The following is a 19644-nucleotide window of genomic DNA, read 5'->3' as shown; positions in this document are numbered from 1 at the left end:
TTGTCACGTTTTTCCCCCCATTTTTGTATTTGATCTGAATTCCAAAGCTTCGAATGAAATTCCTGTCTTCTTTTATCCGATTTGGATTTCCGGTGCACGGCTGTTCGGAAATGTGAGACTTCGGCTCAAGTTCGCATTTGAGATTCTTGTATACGTGTGCTGTCCTGTTGAATCCATGAACGGTTGGTAATTTTAGGTTAGATATTGTATATCAGTGATGTCATATTTTAGCTTCGAAATCAAGTTAGAGCAAACGTCTTCAAAGGAATATATTATTATTATTATTATTATTATTATTATTATTATTATTATTATTATTATTATTATTATTATTATTATTATTATTTCTGTTTTTTGGTCAATTACAATTTATTCTATGTAAGTCAAATGATGTTTAGATTAAATATTGCTTTTGAACAAAGTCAACAAATTTAGACTTTGAAAGCAAACTTAGAACGCCCATATTTTTGGAAAATATTAGTATAATTATTATTGTTATGTTTGATACAAGTTCCTTCATAAGAGAATTAAAAGTCTTTCATTGGACGTTCATTAAGAAGTGTCAAATTTTAAAACTAGTTGGAAATTTTTCCCAAGAGAGCGAGTGAAATATACGCGTGAACACCCACCCCCCATTCTTTTTAGCCTCAAATATTGTACAGGTATATCACTGTGCCTCCTTCGTTTTAAGGCCGTGTGAATATTGGCACAATTACTACTATAGACTAGTATAACTGTTAGTAATTCCTTAGTTTAAACGTTCCAGTCAAATCATATAGCTCTCCATGTAAGTTTCCATGAAGGTACATTATTGGAAACCCGTTTTAATGGAATAAAACTGGCAATAGGAAGGGAATTTCTTTGCTCCAGTCCATGTCAGACTGATTGAACTCGCTGAGTCATAGAGGATTCTGGTAATTTTTACCCAAGTCTGAATTTTGGGAACCTTTTGCATTTCCCTCTCCCTGTTCGATCGATGTCTCCTTATCCTTTTGATGAGAAAAAGAGCAGGTTTCAAAGGAAGATATAAATGTTGTAATTGGCTTGGGCATGTTATATTTTTCCTAGTATTTTTCTCGTTGCTGATTATGGTATAATTGTTTCAGCAGTCAGGATTCTTAATTCCATTTTTTTTATTTTCATTGTCATTAAAGCAATTTCTTTATTTTGATGGGTTTGTCGTTGTCTTATCGTGTGTATCAGAATTAAAAGTAGCATTATGCGAGTAATGGTATATTGTTGATAATTATTGTTTATATAATGCGGTGTACGTGTCAGCTGATAAATCTTCATGATTTTTAGTCGTTTTATTTGCTGTGCAATTTTTGCTGTGTTGTTTTGTATCTGTGCAACAAAACCTGAGCATGTACGCAGGCACAGTTACTCATCAACAACCCCCGCTCCCCCCATGCGCGCACACACACACACGCACATATATATATATATATATATATATATATACATGGACACTTAAAATCACATTCACCCCCCACCCCCCCCCCACCCCCCACCCCCCCACCCCCCACCCCCCACCCCAACCCCCTACCCCCGTGTAGAATAGTTAGAACGGCATTCTAGTCAGCGTCTGAGTGTCTGCAAGCATCTACGACTTCCCGAAATAATATATTTCCTCGTCAAAGTGACCTCAGGTCCAGTTCTTTCTCGAGCTTGTTTTCACTCCGTAGCAGCTCCTTCTTTGTTCATCAGGCCACAGGTTAACCTAGGAGACCTCACGGTGGCATGTGTACTTTTGTTCCATAATTCACAGAGGGGACCGAGGCTGCTTTTCAGTGGCTTGGTTGCATGGCTTTGCTGCATTTTCCCTTTTTTGGTTGCGTCGGTTGGCAGAAGCTTGTGTTGTGTTGTCTCTCTGTCCGTCCTTCTGTCAAGCTTGTTACTCGAAATGGGAAAGGGAAGGGTCTTGTATCTACCTCTACTGTGGAAATATTGAGTTATATTATGATGGTGTAAATTTATACCAGTTTTTTAAAATTTTTCATAAAAACAAAACTGTAAGTTAATGTTTTTTTTATATTTGTTTGATTTGATGTTTTAGAACCTAACTGTTTTATTATTTACGTTGCCGTTATCTTATCATTTTTATATTTACCTACATTGACAATTTAAATTAATTTCATGCTCACCATTAAGGCAACAACTCTCACCTAAGTCCTTTTCGCGAGATGTACCTCTCTCTCTCTCTCTCTCTCTCTCATCGTAACGACCTATCATGATTTCAGAAGCTGACGAAGCAAACGACATTTTCTATATTTTTTCTTTCAGTTTCAAAATGTTTGGCGACGATGCCCCCCTCCTCTTCCTCCTCCTCCTCCCCTTCTGGGGCCGGAGGGTGGGGGGCGGGGTTTGACTAAAACGTTGTTCTCATTTCCATGCTGTGTTTTCCAGCCTTGGTATCCTGTCCCGGATGTTTGATATCAAACAGGAATTCCGTCTATTTCCTCAATGTAACGTATGCATGCTATGAGAAAGACATCTCTCACTGAGGGAAATATCTCTCACGGAGGAAAATATTCTATATAAGGAAATATCTCACAGTAAGATAATTCTCAATGAGGAAAATATCTCTCACCGAGGAAAATATCCAATAGGAGGAAAATACCACTCACTGAGGAAAATATCCTACTTGAGGAAATATCTCACAGTGAGGAAAATATCTCACATTGTGGAAAATATCTCTCACGGATGAAAATATCCTACATGAAGAAATATCTCACAGTGAGGAAAGTATTGCAGTGTGAGGAAAATATTGCACAGAGGAAAATATCTCTCAGGGAAGGAAATATATTTTAGTGAGGAAAATATCTCTCAGTGAGCAAATATCTTCCGTTTGTTTGCTCGGCTTCATCGGCGAGAGTTCTCGAATACAGTCTATGGTTGGGTCTATGTTATTGGTTAAATGCGGTTGTTTTATCTTTGTTATATCCGTACATGTGATTTATACCTTCGTTTTATTAGCCAAAATGAAACGCCGTATCTGTTATCGTATTGCATTCATGTTTAAGCATCATTAGAAATATAGAAAGACGTTTTGGTTTTTGCGTCTTTATCCTTACTTATAATTCTTTTGTTTATATTGCATTCGGGTGTAACCATCAGTAGATGAACGTTGGTTTTGTTCTTTTCTGTCCATTGCATTTCAACTACAACGAACATAAATTTACTTTCGATGCATTTTCCAAGCCAGGGCGTTTTTCTTTTTAACTTTTCCCACCTTAACGAAACGTTAAATTATTTCCGAATATATATATATATATATATATATATATATATATATATATATATATATATATATATATATATATATAATATATATATATATGAGACAGGTTCAATGGTTTTTCCTTCTCTGAAGACTCTCCGAAGAAGTCTTCACTTTTATCTAAGAAAAGCGGATACGAAAAAGAAGAAGAGGAAGAAGCCTAAGGGGAATTGTTTTTTTGGTCGAGGAAGCTTCCGGTTCGCCAGCTGCTGGCAAAACGGCTGCGGAATACGACTAGATAAAACCTAAAGAAGAGTAATGAAATAGTTGGGGGAAATTCGCCAGGTAAAACTGGGCCGAAAACCAGGGGAATTTCACGATATATATATATATATATATATATATATATATATATATATATATATATATATATATATATATATATGTCGTGAAATTCCCCTGGTTTTCGGCCCAGTTTTACCTGGCGAATTTCCCCCAACTATTTCATTACTCTTCTTTAGGTTTTATCTAGTCGTATTCCGCAGCCGTTTTGCCAGCAGCTGGCGAACCGAAGCTTCCTCCGACCAAAACAATTCCCCTTAGGCTTCTTCCTCTTCTTTTTCGTATCCGCTTTTCTTAGATAAAAGTGAAGACTTCTTCGGAGAGTCTTCAGAGAAGGAAAAACCATTGAACCTGTCTCATAGATCTCTCTCTCTCTCTCTCTCTCTCTCTCTCTTCTCTCTCTCTCTCTCTGAGACACACGCACACACCAGGCTAGAGTTCATGTCTGTTAATTTTTTTTTTAATCCTTAATGCGTGTTCATATATATGAAGAACATGACAGATATATATGTATGTGCAACTGTATAATAAAGGCCTCATGACTGGTTACCAGGTGCTAAACTTAATGTCCGGTAAGACATAATTGGTATTAATGAGTTCCAGTTTCTCTAGAAAACTCTGAAATGGCAGTGAAAAAAAGGGGCACATTCATATTTTGCGTTTAACCCCTTTTGATGAATTTCAGTTCATGGAGATTTTCGATTTTCATGTCCCCTTTTACCTGCCTCCCTTCAGAGTATGTAAGACCAGGACTGCAATTAGTGACCCCCTGAGCCATACACAGAGGAGTTGCCGTAGATTTGTGTATGATCCGTATATTTGCTATTAATTAATGAACCGAACTGGGATTATCGGAATACCCAAGAGTACTTGGGGACCTTCCCGGTAATTTTCAAAAGTGCTCCTTGCTAAACCTTGGCATTTTAATCAACAAATGTATAGAGGGGCTGAAGGGGCTCTACGGTATTTGTGTTCTAAGCATCAACGTTTCTCGGAAAATTAATAATTTGTAGTGGTTAGAGTTACTTTTGGAGTTATTTTATAATGATTACGGTTCTTGAAGGGCTTCAAGTAATTCCTGCTATGGTACGGGAAAGGAACATTTGTAATAAATATCCTCAATCAGTATGTCTTGAATCATTACTATTCAAAATTACTTTTAACTAATGTAACTCCAAAATATTTCCAAACTAGTTGGATTTGTACGCGATTATCCCGTTAATCACTAGTTGTTGTTGCATAGAACATGGGCTAGGAACAGTAAAACTGGCTATTTTAAGATGAATTACATAAGTTCCATTGTGTTTGTGGACAAGTTTCGTTTTAAGTGAGTTACTTCACTTATTTAGAAAGTGTTTATTAGGATATTTACAATTCCATTGTAAAGTAGAAAGGAAGTTCCAAAGTTAAGGCCGCTTAGAGAAAAACGCATCACCTGACCCTCATTAACCCTGAAACTATTGAAGGATGAAAGATTAACATGGTTCGGCGGAAACGGCGGTAATTAGAAGAAATTGCTAAATACTTAGGAGGAGAGAGATACAAACTCCCCTAAACCATACGTGAAAGTAGAAATTCCTTAGAATATGACCCTTGTAAACACACACACACACAGACACACACACACACACACACACAACCGTAGTAAAGACTAAAAACGAACACCGGGACAAAGACACTTAGAAGAACGATTTCTTGGGGTCTTAAAATATGTTCATGGCCTGAGCCCGGGCGGCAGCTAGTCAAGTAGCAGAGCCATTGCGCTGTGCAACGGACGTCAATAGACAAGAAAACATGGCAACGCCATCCCGCTGAGTGCCGTAATTTAACGAAATGGAGTTTGGGTAGGCTCTCCTCGGGGGCATTAAAGGGTAAGGTATGGCATGGGACCGAATTCTCTTGATCTCTGTTCTCTCGTTTTGTGTTTACATATAAGTACTTTCTCGAATAATGTACCCCGTTGGGAGTAGTGCCGTCAGGGAACCTCGTACGGTGCACTGTAATCATTACTTAACGTTCATTACAGCGTGCCCTCGGCCAATTAGCTGCAACACCTTTCATTGCTTTTACAATACCTCCTTTCATATTCTCTTTCTTCCATCTTATTCTCCACCCTCTCCCAACAGTTGATTCATAGTGCAACTGCTATGAGGTTTTCCTCCTGTTAAACCTTTCAAACCTTTTAATGTTAGTTTTCCGTTTCAGCGCTGAATGACTTCATAGGTCCCAGTGTTTGGCCTTTGGCTTAAATTCTATATTCAGTTTGATGCGATTAATGGACGGCTAAAAGGCTTCATAATATAAATACTTCCTTTTTGTAAGAACTGGGATTTCATCGACCTAACTACCGTGCGAAATTATGAAAGATTATTCGTAGTGAGGTGCATTATTTACCAGACTTATGGAGTGGTAAGGTATTATCACTTTGCTGCCTCATTAGAGATTAAACGAGGGATAAACCGGTGGGTTTTTCGAGCCGGAAATTCAATATGGGAATATTTCCCTCTTAACTTTTTGTAAACCCCCCCCCTTTTTTTTTTTTTTTTTTTTTTTTTTAGGCCCGTAACTTGACCTGCCGTTTAATTCGTCTAACGTGTTTGTTGCCTGAGTCCCACTGCTATGGCAAAAGTTTTTTCCTCTCTCTCTCTCTCTCTCTCTGTGGTTTTATATTATTTATGAATGCCCAATCTAAATATTAGAAATTATTATTATTATTATTATTATTATTATTATTATTATTATTATTATTATTACTCTCTCATAATTATACAAAAAAAAACATTGGAGTACCTGCACGTCAATAAAGAAAAATGTTTTTTTTAAGAGTTCAATTAAATAAACTAGTATGAATATTTAGCTCGCGCTGTGTGTATATAAATATGTGTGTGTGTATAAACACATTTCACCCATTCCTACCCTACCACATTCTTGCTGAGCGATCTATGTCTTTGACAGGTCTTTCTAGAATTAGTTTTCATGCTAGGATACTAATTTTGTAGTTATTTTAATGTTTAATACTTATGATGTTTTGCAGTATGTTAAAAATGCAATGTATCCAAAATAAGTAGTCAAAATGTGAAGTTCCATTTGGTCAAAATAGAAATTCTTTGGTTACGAATAACTTAGGAGAGATGTATGTATTTTGCCTCACGATTGCAAACGATGATATATTGCTTTACTGTTATATATAGATTATTTCTATTTATGCCAAATGTTGGTCATTAAAACTTAGGAAAACAGTGACAAAGTTATAATAGTGCTCTGTGGAGACCTTGCGCATTATTTCTCGAGCTGGCATACTGCTTTTTGTTTCATTTACAACAAGATGGTTTTTGTATGTAAGAGAGAGAGAGAGAGAGAGAGAGAGAGAGAGAGAGAGAGAGAGAGAGAGAGAGAGAGAGAGAGGGATGAAGGTTAACGGACACGAAAGTAATATTTTTCGTTGTGCTCACCTGACAGATTTTAATCCAAGGGGATGAGCATATGTTTGCCCCTTTATACAGCTGCCCTTTGCAGAGTATATGGCCAGAACTGCAATTAGTGGCTCCCTGGATGTGCAGAGAGAGAGAAGTGTCTGTCTGTCTGTTCCTTTATGGCTCGTATGTTTGCCATTATGAGCTGAGCTGAGTTTGGAGGAATACTCGAGAGAGTGAAGAGGGAGAATTATTCCTCGGTCATTTTCAGAAGTGCACCTCCACAACAACACATTTTGATAACGATTATATAGACAAGGAACTTTACGACACTGGTGTTCAGAGGAGTGACTTTCAAAGGAGAAATTAGTTATCTAAATTAAGAGTGATGTTTATTATGTAATTTTTCATATTAGCAGATTAAGAGATTCACATTTATGAGAAATTATACACGTGGAGTGAGTGAGTATTGTTAGGGTGAGTCCATACTACAGTAGAAAATGTCTCTAAAACAAGTCAAAAACCTATTGCATACATAACACATCCAGGTTGACAAGTCGGCAACCGTATGCGAAGAAGGAAATTTTGCTAGGACAAATATAAGTTGTTGACTTGTATTCAGCCTATTTGTGACGTGTGAGCGATGTTTGTTGGTGACACATTTCACTGTATTGTGGGCATACCCACTGGTGATTTACCATGAGGGATTTTTAATGAGCCGAAAAGCAATGTTCGAACTAAAAGAAATTTTGTTCCCTGTGATTTTACTGCTTTCAACTTTTTAACTTGTCCGATAATTTTAGGAGTGCCATGAACCGACAGCTCTCGATATGTTTACAGCCTTCAAAGTTGTTTGTCCTGTTGGAGGTTTTAAACGTCATTGTTTCCGTATCCCGATCCTACGTGACCTATTTCCTCCTGTTAAGATCAGTGACGTATGACCTGAGGACTTCTTGCTGTCGTTAAGAGTTCAATCAGATTAATGAATGACTTTAAATTTTTGAACTGTTGCATTGGCTGCTGATGTGAGAAAATTATTTAAAATGTGTCCGATGGTCAGTAAATGGTTACTGTTATTGAATGGGGTCGCTGTAGACAATTATTTTTTTTTATTTTTTTTAGAAAGATATCGTATCCATGTGTATTTTACAAGTGGGTTTTACACCATGTCTTGTAAAATGAACGATGGAATCGTGATGGAATCCTGAAATACTATTAAAACAGAAGCGCTTGAGGAAAATAATAATAATCATAATTAGCGAGCATTAAAATGAAACCAGCCTGGTAGACATGAATTCGTAAATCAGGCATCAACAAAAACTGAGCATCCTTTGAGGGATAAAAATATTAGTATGAGGTATCGTTATTAATTAAATATTTGACATTAAGAATAAGCCGTAGTATAGATTGAAACGCTTCAGTGATACAACTAAGTCTACTACTACCTTTCTGATGTCTCAGGGGATTTGTTATTCAAGAATTTTAAGAGTTAAATATAGCAGTTTAACCAAATATAGTTTGGGGGATAGATTTCCCGTTCTCAAAGCTCGTCGAGGGGATAAAATATTGCGAGAGATCGAAGTGTCGCAACGGTGCTCTCTCTCTCTCTCTCTCTCTCTCTCTCTCTCTCTCTCTCTCTCTCTCTCTCTCCCCTATTAATAGCCCGCAAGCAGAGTTTTTTATTCCACTTGTGTCTTCTCTTTTGCCCCGAAGTGGGATGAAGGAGTTGAGAAATCTGTTGAAACCGAGGATCGTCGTCAGTTGTTTTCTCGAAAATTTTTGGGTTTTGTAGTTTTTCATGTTTGTATTTTTTTCTGGTTTATTATTATTCGTGTTTAATCTTTATTTCCTCAGCTGGTTTTGGTGTAAAAAGTTATGTCCCTTCATATGATCGTAATCATGAACTTTGTTTTATCTTTATGTACAATCGTGTGTTGATTTATTGTGACAAATATATATTTTTAGTTTATTTTTTGTATCAGTGTTATTACTAATGCAACTGCAAATGCGCTGAAATTCCTTTCGTTAAGATAGTCATAACTATTTTGTTCCATAATACTAACTGCTTGGTCATTTAGGCAATTATGCACTTCAAGGTGTGAACACTGGGGTATATCCTTTGTTTAAAAAACAGAAAAAAGTACTTACGTTTTTCTTGACCTCCAAGTAACAAGCGTTGCAAACCCCCTCAAGGTACGTAGAGGATAAACTTTCTCCAGTATTGTTCCAAACATCTTTTAGATATGTAAAGGCTGAACGTTCTTCAGTATCGTGCTGAACGTTTTTAATATAAAGCTAAATTTTTTTCAGTATCGTATTGAACGTTTTTAAGGTAGAGCTAAACTTTTTTCAGTATTGTATCGGACGTTTTTCAGATATGGCAAGGCTTTACCTTCTTCCATGTTATGCTGAAAAATTTTCAAGATATATAAAAACTAAACATTCTTCAGTATCGTTCTTAAAGTTTTTACGATATGTAAATACCATACGTTTTTACGACGCAACTTGTATGCAAAATTACTGTATATGATTATGGACACTGATACGTTTATTGATTTTCTGCCCTTACCGGTATCAGATTAAGATCGATCTTTAAAAAAAATATATATATATATATATTAATTTTTGAATAAGCCTTGGAATCCTTGAAGTTCGGAGTTCGGATTCCGGTCCGGAGTTGTATGGAAATTTTACTCTGAAAATGTTTACATTTTCCTCTCAAAATTTTGGCCGACGCTAAATTTTGCTTTTTTGCCCGGCGTTGGTTATTCCTATGCTGTATCTGCATTTGGAGTTGCACTGGTTTTGCATACGTCATTCTCTCTCTCTCTCTCTCTCTCTCTCTCTCTCTCTCTCTCTCTCTCTCTCTCTCTCTCTCTCTCTCTCTGCATTGTTACTCTTATTATTTGTACTCTTGATATCAGTGTTTTAAAATTTGTAATTATTTTTCACGTGTCGATTAAATTTTTCTTTATTTTTTCACCTGCGTATATTGATTCATGCCATTATACGTTGAGAGTAACTTCCTAGTGCCCATGTGACCTTTGAAAAGGACTTGACCTTAAACATCCCTTTGGGCATTAGGCGAGAAAACCCTTTTCAGTGATGGGAACTTTCGCATTACGAAGGTTAGAAATACCACCACCTGAACTTAGGTCGATCTCGGAATGGAACCATGTGTGAAATTGCAGGTATGCAATTACTGGTGTGAAATTGTTCCTCGTTAGTAAAACAAAGTCGTGAAATTTATCGTAATGATCGTCTTATTTAGCCGAGATTAAGACCTCGCAGCCGACGACTCCGATAATGCGTTCTTAATCGCTCAGTGTAATGTCGGGTCATTTGTTTTCACATGGCATTGTTTTGGGTCTCGGCCTGGCCGGGGAGAGTGTGAGTCCTTGAGGACGTGTGTGTAACGGTGCAGTGCGCATGCGCTCTGTCGACCTGGCGGTGTTTGAGCGTGGCCTGGGTCAGTTGCACAGATATCGTCTAAGGGGCCCGATGTCGCGATGTCTCCCCCAACTTTTTTTCGCTTTTGTGACCACTTCTCGTAGGAGGTGATGATGCCTTTGCGTAGCTGTTGCGTCCGGGAGGTCGGAATGTCGGCGGGATGAGATAGGGAGAGAGCGAGAGGGGAGATCCTTGGGCGTGTCCGTAGGATCCTCTCCTCCCCGACTGAGGTAGCTACCTCCCCCGCCTCCCACACATATACACCCAAACACACGCACGCTACTACGTTTGTGATTGATAGTGATTGTGAAGACGAAGAGGAAATTGTGGCCAAGGGTGATTTAAACGTTCACTTGCGATGTTTAACATGATACAGAAAAAATCCCTTTTCTTAATAATATAGAGAGAAAGAAACGTGTTCAGGCCCTAAAAACTGTAGTACTTGCTTTTACGATTGAATATGACCTACATGTATCACTGTATCACTTTCCTTGCAGAGTCGTATCACCGAAACTTTTGAAATCTGTTAGCTAATTTTATCACGATCTATTCACGATTGAGATACCTTTCTATTCCTTCAACCGAAATCTACTTTTTAGTTATATATTATTATTTTCATTATTTTGAGATTGCCTGTTCCATATATGTAAGCATGACGTATTGAGTTCCAGCATCGGCATTATCATCTCTTGAGTTTAATCATGTTAAAGGTCATGCATGACGCATGAAGCCGTCTTTTTTCTTTTTTTTCTTTTTCAGAAAATGGTAACAGAGAAATATGAGTTACGACAACGTTCTCCCTTAAGGAAATTCTGCTGAATGTTGTTGTCATTTTTATTCGGGTTGGGTATTCGCCTATTATTATTATTATTATTATTATTATTATTATTATTATTATTATTATTATTATTATTATTAGTTTGTTTACGCTTTCGTTATGTCTAGATAATGACTCAAATCATTATCATTTATATTCCTTATGAAATAACTTATAGCACTTTTCTCTACAAATTTGATCTCGTTATTACATATATATCTAATAATTTCTACCTCTTTATTCACGTCAACATTCATTGATTTTTTTGCTTGTTTGATAATCATTACCCCTTAAAAATATTGTGCTTAAAATAATTAATTAATTAACGGTATAATTGAATTCTCTGGTACGCGGCGTCAGACAGCATCTGGTTTTTATTTTGAGAGAAATTCGCTTTTCATTGGTATTTTCGTTTGCATTACTACTTATTAGGGAAATTTCAGTTTCAATTTTACGTTGAAATGATCTATATTACTTGATTTTGCACATTTTGTCCCATTGCATTTTTCATTTCTAAACTTATTTTCTCGTAAGTTATTTTGTTTTAGAAAATGTTTTATTTCAGTCCTTGCATTTTTCTCAATTTTCTTTCCCGTCATCATTTAGAGAAAATCGTTTTTATTGGTTGTTTTGTTTAAGTAAATTCTTGTTCAAAGTCGTATATATTTCTGTAATTGGCCTGCCCTGAGAAGTTCCATGCTCGAATGGTTCAGTTTTACGAAGAAAAAATGAAATTGCCATTTTTTACAACTTTCATAATTAACCTTTTTTTAACTTCTTTCTCTAATTAGTCAATTTTTTCTTCCACCTAAGATTAAACGGGGTTCGGTTCACTAATGATCAAGGGCTAATTGAATAATAATTTATTGTTATTATTATTATTATTTATTATTATTATTATTATTATTATTATTATTATTATTATTATTATTGATTTATTATATTACCGAAATATAAAGATAGTAAATCAAGACGAGGAGAACAGAATATATGTATTTTTATATTATTATTTATTATTATTATTATATTCTTATTATTGTTTATATGATAATATACTATATTATATATATTTATATATATATATATATATATATATATACATATTATATATATGTACGTACATGTGTGCGTTTTTTAACAGTGAAAACATATGTATGCTTAAACTTATTTTTTATATGAATAATCAGTAAATCTAAAAATATGAGATAAAAACTAAACGAAATGAAGTCTTTAGAGCTGCAGAAAACATTTAATAATTATGTAAAGTATCAGAAAGTTTTTTATTCACATGAGAACAAGCTAACTGAAATGCCTCCAAGAATTTTTCTAGTCAGTTATAACCCATAAATGACTATATACACTCACGAACTTGTGATAACAAATATGGTAAAAAAAAATTCTTACATTTTGGTGTGGGTGAATAATCCTGAAATTACTGCTGTTTAAACCTATGCCAGTTAAGTGAAAAGTCAAAAGATTTCTTCTACGCTGTTCTTTTATGTGATAATTTGCGAACTTTGAGTTCACTGAAACGTGTGTAATAATAATTATCATAATCATAATATAATAATAATGATAATGAAGTAGACCCTCTCTTAGATATATTTTGTTAAAATAGATGGATGCATCATTCGAGTTAATTTTGTATTGAGTGTTCTCGGTTTTCCATACAGTTCTTTCCTCTTCTACGTTGATATTGGATAATAATAATAATAATAATAATAATAATAATAATAATTAATAATAATATAATAATTATAAGAATAATTGTCAACTAATGTGAAATTCCCTTGAAATTGGAAACTGCTCTTACTGCCTGTCAGTGCTCCTCTGATACGGTTTGACACCAGATGAAGCCTAGTCCTTGGTGTCGTATCACTCTCAAATGGTTGACGCTGAACTGAGGTCTGGGTTAAATCCTTTTGAAACTGGAGAGAGAGAGAGAGAGAGAGAGAGAGAGAGAGAGAGAGAGAGTATGGCACTGATAATGCACACAAAATGATTTACCCTCTGGGATTTTACACACATGCATACATGCTTACACATGCACACACACACAATATATATATATATATTTATATATATATATATATATATATATATATATATTATATTAATATAATATATTTGTATATATACGTATGTGTGAGTGTATATTTGACTGCGTGTCTATGAATATACCATTTTTTTTATGTACGGTTGGTATATAATGTGGAGTTAGTCATGATATACGGTGCCAACGATAATATCCAGTATGTGATACTATTAATATCGTAAGAAGAACTGTTAAAATGACATAGTTTAAAAAAAAATTATTGTTAAATGTGCTGGCACGTGTGCCCATGCTTTCAAATTGTGTTCCATTTTCGTATGACATTCTGAAAATAATATCATGATAAAAATGTTTCCAATATAATCCTTCCTAAAAATACCGTTGAATTTTTTGTTTAGTTATCTTTTATTTTTTCGTCAAATTTATTTATTCAGGCCAATTTTAGTTCGAAATTCGTTTAGCGATCGTCAAAGCCCTTTTGTCTTAAGGTCTCTTATTGAGTTTTCTTTAACATTCAACAGCATTCAGGGATGGGTTTATCCATTATTGTAGTCTTATATAGCAGTAGATATACTGAACACTTTCATAATATCATAGTATCGCTTTTTAATCAGAAGTTTCCCCTTTATATAAACTGATGGCTCTTTTATAACAGTATTTCACTAAATTTCCATGTGTTTGAAAGAAATGTTTCTACACAGGGATTCCTCTATATGTGATAATCGTATATGTATCATCGAATTCCCCTTACATTTAATAGTGATTTTACAATCATTGGATTTGCCTGAATGTGAAAATGATCATATGTCTACTCTCGAATTCCCTTTGATTAAAAATTAATCTTACTTCTATCAGTGTGTTCCCTTGTCTAGTTTTTACTCATCGAATTCCTTTAGATTTAAAAGTTTTCCTTCTGTCATCAGATGCCCTTATATTTGAAGGTGGTTTTGTGATTCTTCGTTACGTTTAAAAGTGATCTTATTGTTTTTCTGTCCGTATTTGAAAAAAGATCTGATTATTTCTCTTTATTATTATATAACATTTCTTAAATATTGCTACCATTTGATTGCAATTAACTTAGTAGCAACCTTATTTTTATGTCAGTGCTTTAAACCAGCTCCCTTATATTTATTGTGATTACACTTCACTTCCCCTAGATTTTCCATTAAGGTTCTTTAGCCACTAAATATCTCTCCCGATAGCAGGAATGATCATTCGTAGCTAAATTAGATTCCCTTAATACCGACCTCCCCAGGCAGAAAGAAAGAAAAAAAATGGAAATAGGATTCTATGGAGTGTGCATCCCTCCAAGAACCCTCCCCCCCTTTCCCCCCCCCCATTCCCCCCCCCTCCCGGGCGTAATCTCCTTCAGAAATTAGGGTAAGAGCTGTTTGAATGGGATTTATGATTGGCTGGTCGATTGCGACAGGGCAAGAGCACAAGAAGCTATGGAAAAGTGTGCCATTGAAGTGGTGGGAAGGACCATCGTGATTCCGCTCAGATAAATATCTTCCCTTTTCGGTGTTGTAGAACCCTCGAGAGGGTCTTGGAGAATTTTGAGATTTGATTTGTTTTTATGCTCATTGTTTAGCTTTTCCGTTTTCGTTTTTTTAAGACTTGCTTATAAATCATTCCCTTTTCGCATTGGCTTTTGTTACAAATGAATCTTATTAATTTGGATATCCTTTAATTTTTTAGTGGAATGATTAATGTTTTCTATTCCATGTTACGGCATGTAGTTCTCATTTTTAGTTCATTTTTGCAAATAATACTTTTATCAGTTTGGAACATGTCTGTTTTGATGTACACGAAAATTTTATTAATTTAAATTCCATTCCATTCTGATGCAAATATTTTGTTGCACATTTCATCAGCCATTACTCTCTCTCTCTCTCTCTCTCTCTCTCTCTCTCTCTCTCTCTCTCTCTCTCATTTATCCATTTATCAAAGAGTTATAATTGCGTGCATGGGTGAGTGTGTGGGAGTATATGGATGGGAAAATATGAATTAACAGACCCAGTGACCTACTTACGTTTGCAAAGCAAATTTGAACAAATTATTCTCCAGATTCTTAACAATGCATTGTTTTTTCTGCTGATTTCCGAAGGGCTTTAAGTTAATTTGTATTTTGTTTACTTTCTAATCATAGTTCATTTGTGTGCATATGTCTGGAATGTTTTACATTTAGTACCATCTTATAAAAAAAATTTATTTTATATTCCTTACGGGATGAAACGCATTGAGGTGACGCCACAGATTTTTCTCTTAACACTCACAAACTCTCATGTTTTTTTTTTTATGATGTCAAGATGTCCTATCGTGTGTGAGAAGCGTTCAGAAAAAGCTATATTTGAACAGCTGCTGACTGGCACACACACACAAGGTCTCCCTCAACTGCTCTTCCCTGTCTCGTGTGTGCTGCCATCTATGTATTGTCTTTAGAGTCTATTCCATTCGTGCGACGGTAAGACTTCCTCTAATTTTTTTTCATTTGCTCCATTGGTGACGAAGCATTTTGATATTGCTGCAGAGATTTAAAAAAAAAACAAAAGAGTAAGAAGCATGGGTTGTTGTTCTGAGCTTAAGATTATTTCGTTTTTATCTTTTTTTTTTAATGTATGAATTATGTCACCCAATTTTTCTTGCGATTTTGATATATGTTACTCTTTGCATTATGCCCACTAGAATGCAGTTTTAATTTCCAGTTTGCCATAGTAGCTTAGATGCGTAATTTAAAGGGGGTATACGAACAATTTATTCAATGTGGGTAACATAGAGATTTTTACTTTGTATGAATAATGACATGTATATTATATATATATATACTATATATATATATATATATATATATATATATATATACATATATAATGTATACTAAGTATATATAAGTAATATTCACACACACACACACACACACACAACACACCACACACCACACACACCCATAATAAATATATATATATATATATATACTATACTAATATATATATAAGTATATATAATTATATATTCACACACACACACACACTATAATAATATTATATATATTAATACTAATATATATATATGTAATATATATATATTAAGTATATATACACACCAACACACACACACACATATATATATATATGATATATATCTATATATATATATGTGTGTGTGTGTGTGTGTGTGTGTGTATATAAGTATATATTTACACACACACACACATATATGTAAATATATATATATATATATATATATATATATATATATATATATATATATATATATATGCATGCTTACACGAATTTGAATAAATTCTCAAAAGTACATTGACAGGGAAACATATATAATTCCTTATAATTGCAACGTGAAGATTCATGGCTGAAGAACTTCATGACAACATTACATCCGTGCGTTTCGGATTGCTGATCATTTTAGCATGTTAATATAAGCTATTACTAGTTTTAGGCTACTGATAGTTTCGGACAGGTGCTAGTTTTAGCCGGCATAAGTAAGGTTTCAAACATCCGTCAGTTTTAGAGGCTTTTGGGGAAATAATAGTTAGTTTTTGCACATATATCCTGCTTTGACTTGACGAATATAAGATGCATTTGAAAACTCATGAATGTTTTCAAGAGCGAAGCATGTTTATGCTGCATTTGCATAGCACTGGTTGGCTATGGTTGCCCGATATGTATAGGAGATTCAGAAATGTTTATAGTGCATCTATTTAGAAAAAAAAAAAGTAGCTTCTGCGTTTTTAAAATGCAGGAGTTGTTTATATACTATATATATATATATATATATATATATATATATATATATATATATACATATATATATATATATATATATATATATATATATATATATATATATAATATATATATAATGTGTAATGTATATTTGCTCGTGTGTATATATTGCGTGTGTATTTATCACGATGCACTTCCCGTAGTGGCGGGAAATGGCTGCAAAGCTACTCTGTTCCAAACACCAAGTACCTATTACACAGTTAAAGTTAATAAACGGGGCATTTTAAGTGAACTTTTATATATAGTGTTGACTTTCCAACTCTCAACCATTGCTATATTTACACCCTAATGTACTTCATGTCCTAATGGTATATTTAGATGGGTATGTAGGTATGTATGCATATGTATCGTAAAGACAGAGCATTACAAAATTTCTGCAATGTAATATCATTTTTCAGCTCTGCTTCATGTTTTAAAGTCCGTAAGCTTTTATATTTGAGGTCTTGGTAGTTTTGCAGACTGCTGCGTTAAAAATACTTTTAAAAGTCTCTTACAGGTTTTTCTGTATGTCTATTCTGCAGCTTTTACACGTTTTTAACTCTCTTTTACTTTACATCTCTAAACATTCCCTTTGAAATGCGATGCATGAAATTAAGCTCTCTCTCTCTCTCTCTCTCTCCATCTCTGCCTTTCTGTCTGTGATGTTTTATATACGTATTTTCTTCTGCTCATATTTTGCTCTTTGCGACGATCTTTCATAGGTGTTGACTGTCCCAGGAATAGAATAGTATATGCATACGATATATATATATAATTATAGATATATATTATTATATATTTAATAATAATATATTATATATATATTATATGTATGAATGTCTGTATAATATTGTTATGTATGTAGTATGTATGTATGTATGTATATATATCACACATCCCCATGGGTGAAAAAAAAATAAGAGGCGGGGTGTGGTCTTGTGACCGGTTTCTACTTTATCATAAAGCCATTGATGATGGACAAATCAGTCCCTCGTTAGTGGCTTGGAAGTAAAGTCGAAACCGCTCAGGACCTACGCCTCTCATTTTCGCACCTGTGGTGTTGTGCATATATGCATACATATACTGCATATATGTGCACATATACATATACACACACGTGCATACGCACACTTTTGTATCTTCAGCTTCATAAATGGTGTGATTACAGCAATTCCCTTTACCATTTCCCTCGTTGCGCTACGTTGTTTAATTGTGAGGATATGTTAATAAATTTTATCGTCCACTTCCAGCAAAAAGTATCTGCGAAATGTACATCTGCCAGCGAGGCATTTCAGATCACCTCCGTTTTATTTTATTTCTCGAGTCTTTTGTTATTTTTTCCTCGAGTCCTTTGTCCATTTTTCCCCCCAATTTAGGACGAAATTGCTTGGCGGCCAGAAGTCCCCTGGGGAAACTGAATTTCTTAGTACCTTTTATTGCAGTCTGATCTCCTTTTATCTTGCTTCTGGCCTACCGTTATCTTATTTTCTCACTCTATTTTTCTCTCTCTCGTCCTTCTCCTGTGGCATTCAGAGCTTTAGCTTCAGGGACTCTCTCTCTCTCTCTCTCTCTCTCTCTCTCTCTCTCTCTCTCTCTCTCTCTCTCTCTCTCAGACATAAACTCACATGGAGCATTTTTGAATGCTAGATGATGGCCCTCTGAGGACACAGTTGCTGCCAGTTTGTTGTCTTTTAGTTTTTGTCAGGGTTGTATCGAAATTGGTACAGACTTGTGTGTGTGTATACCTATATATATATAATATATATATATATATATATATATATAATATATATATATATATATATATACATATATATATATATATATATATATATCTATATATATATATATATATATATATATATATATATTGCTTTAGTTGAACCAACAACTGGAAGACAATATATGAAAACCTTGAGAAATGATAGTAATTATAAAGATTAATTACTTATAACATTGTTTAATCGTTCACTTTACTGCACTGCCAAAGCTACTAAGGCGAAATAGTTTTCGACTTCAGAAAATAACGAAATAACTGTGGTTCTCACGACCCTTTTTCTTGTCCCTTGCAATCAAAGGTTCTTTTGAAGTTAAGGAAAAAGCTTGCGTTCCACCACCCCTACCCTCGCCCTTTTTGTCAAAGGCTCTCCTTTGAAGATCAGGAAGGCGTGTGTTGAGAAAGTAACTTAATAAGGATAAAGACTTCTATAGACATCTGAGGCCAGCTGTTTAAAAAGAGACAAGGCTAGGACATAAGTGGGTAGTAAATTTATGCATTTATGCACACACACACAGAATTGTCTCACTTACTCCATTGTTTTGATTTATCTTGAGACACTTAATTCCGCTGTTGTTGACTTTTGCTGTCAGTTGCCCGTAAATTCTGCTCCAGGAAGCTGCGTTTCTTGGTTTTTACAGGCCTTGAAATTTATCGAATTGATTCCCTCTGTTGTGTCTAGGAATTGCAGACTCTTCTATTTCTTGACGAAACGGGTTTTGATATGTCCGGTAATTATAGGACCTGGAGTGGCTAGGGATTACATATCCTTATATCTCTAGGAATTTAG

General features: G+C 34.7%; 1 protein-coding gene across 4 annotated transcripts in view; it reads left to right on the top strand.

The window, feature by feature from the left end:
• The window catches only part of LOC135200888 (uncharacterized), a 1536981-nt gene that overhangs the window by 1033729 nt on the left and 483608 nt on the right, over nucleotides 1-19644 (top strand). Inside the window, exon 1 of one of the 4 annotated variants that reach the window (XM_064229628.1) lies at nucleotides 10455-10532. The exons of the other annotated variants lie outside the window; for them this stretch is intronic. The gene's annotated coding sequence lies outside the window, so the exon portion shown is untranslated. Of the gene's footprint in view, nucleotides 1-10454; nucleotides 10533-19644 lie in introns of those variants that run through there. 4 annotated transcript variants of the gene reach the window in all.

The sequence above is a fragment of the Macrobrachium nipponense genome, chromosome 27, assembly GCF_015104395.2.
Source record: "Macrobrachium nipponense isolate FS-2020 chromosome 27, ASM1510439v2, whole genome shotgun sequence".
Lineage (NCBI taxonomy): Eukaryota > Metazoa > Arthropoda > Malacostraca > Decapoda > Palaemonidae > Macrobrachium > Macrobrachium nipponense.
Note: the sequence above shows the minus strand (reverse complement) of the source record. Positions and strands in the feature narration are given on the sequence as shown.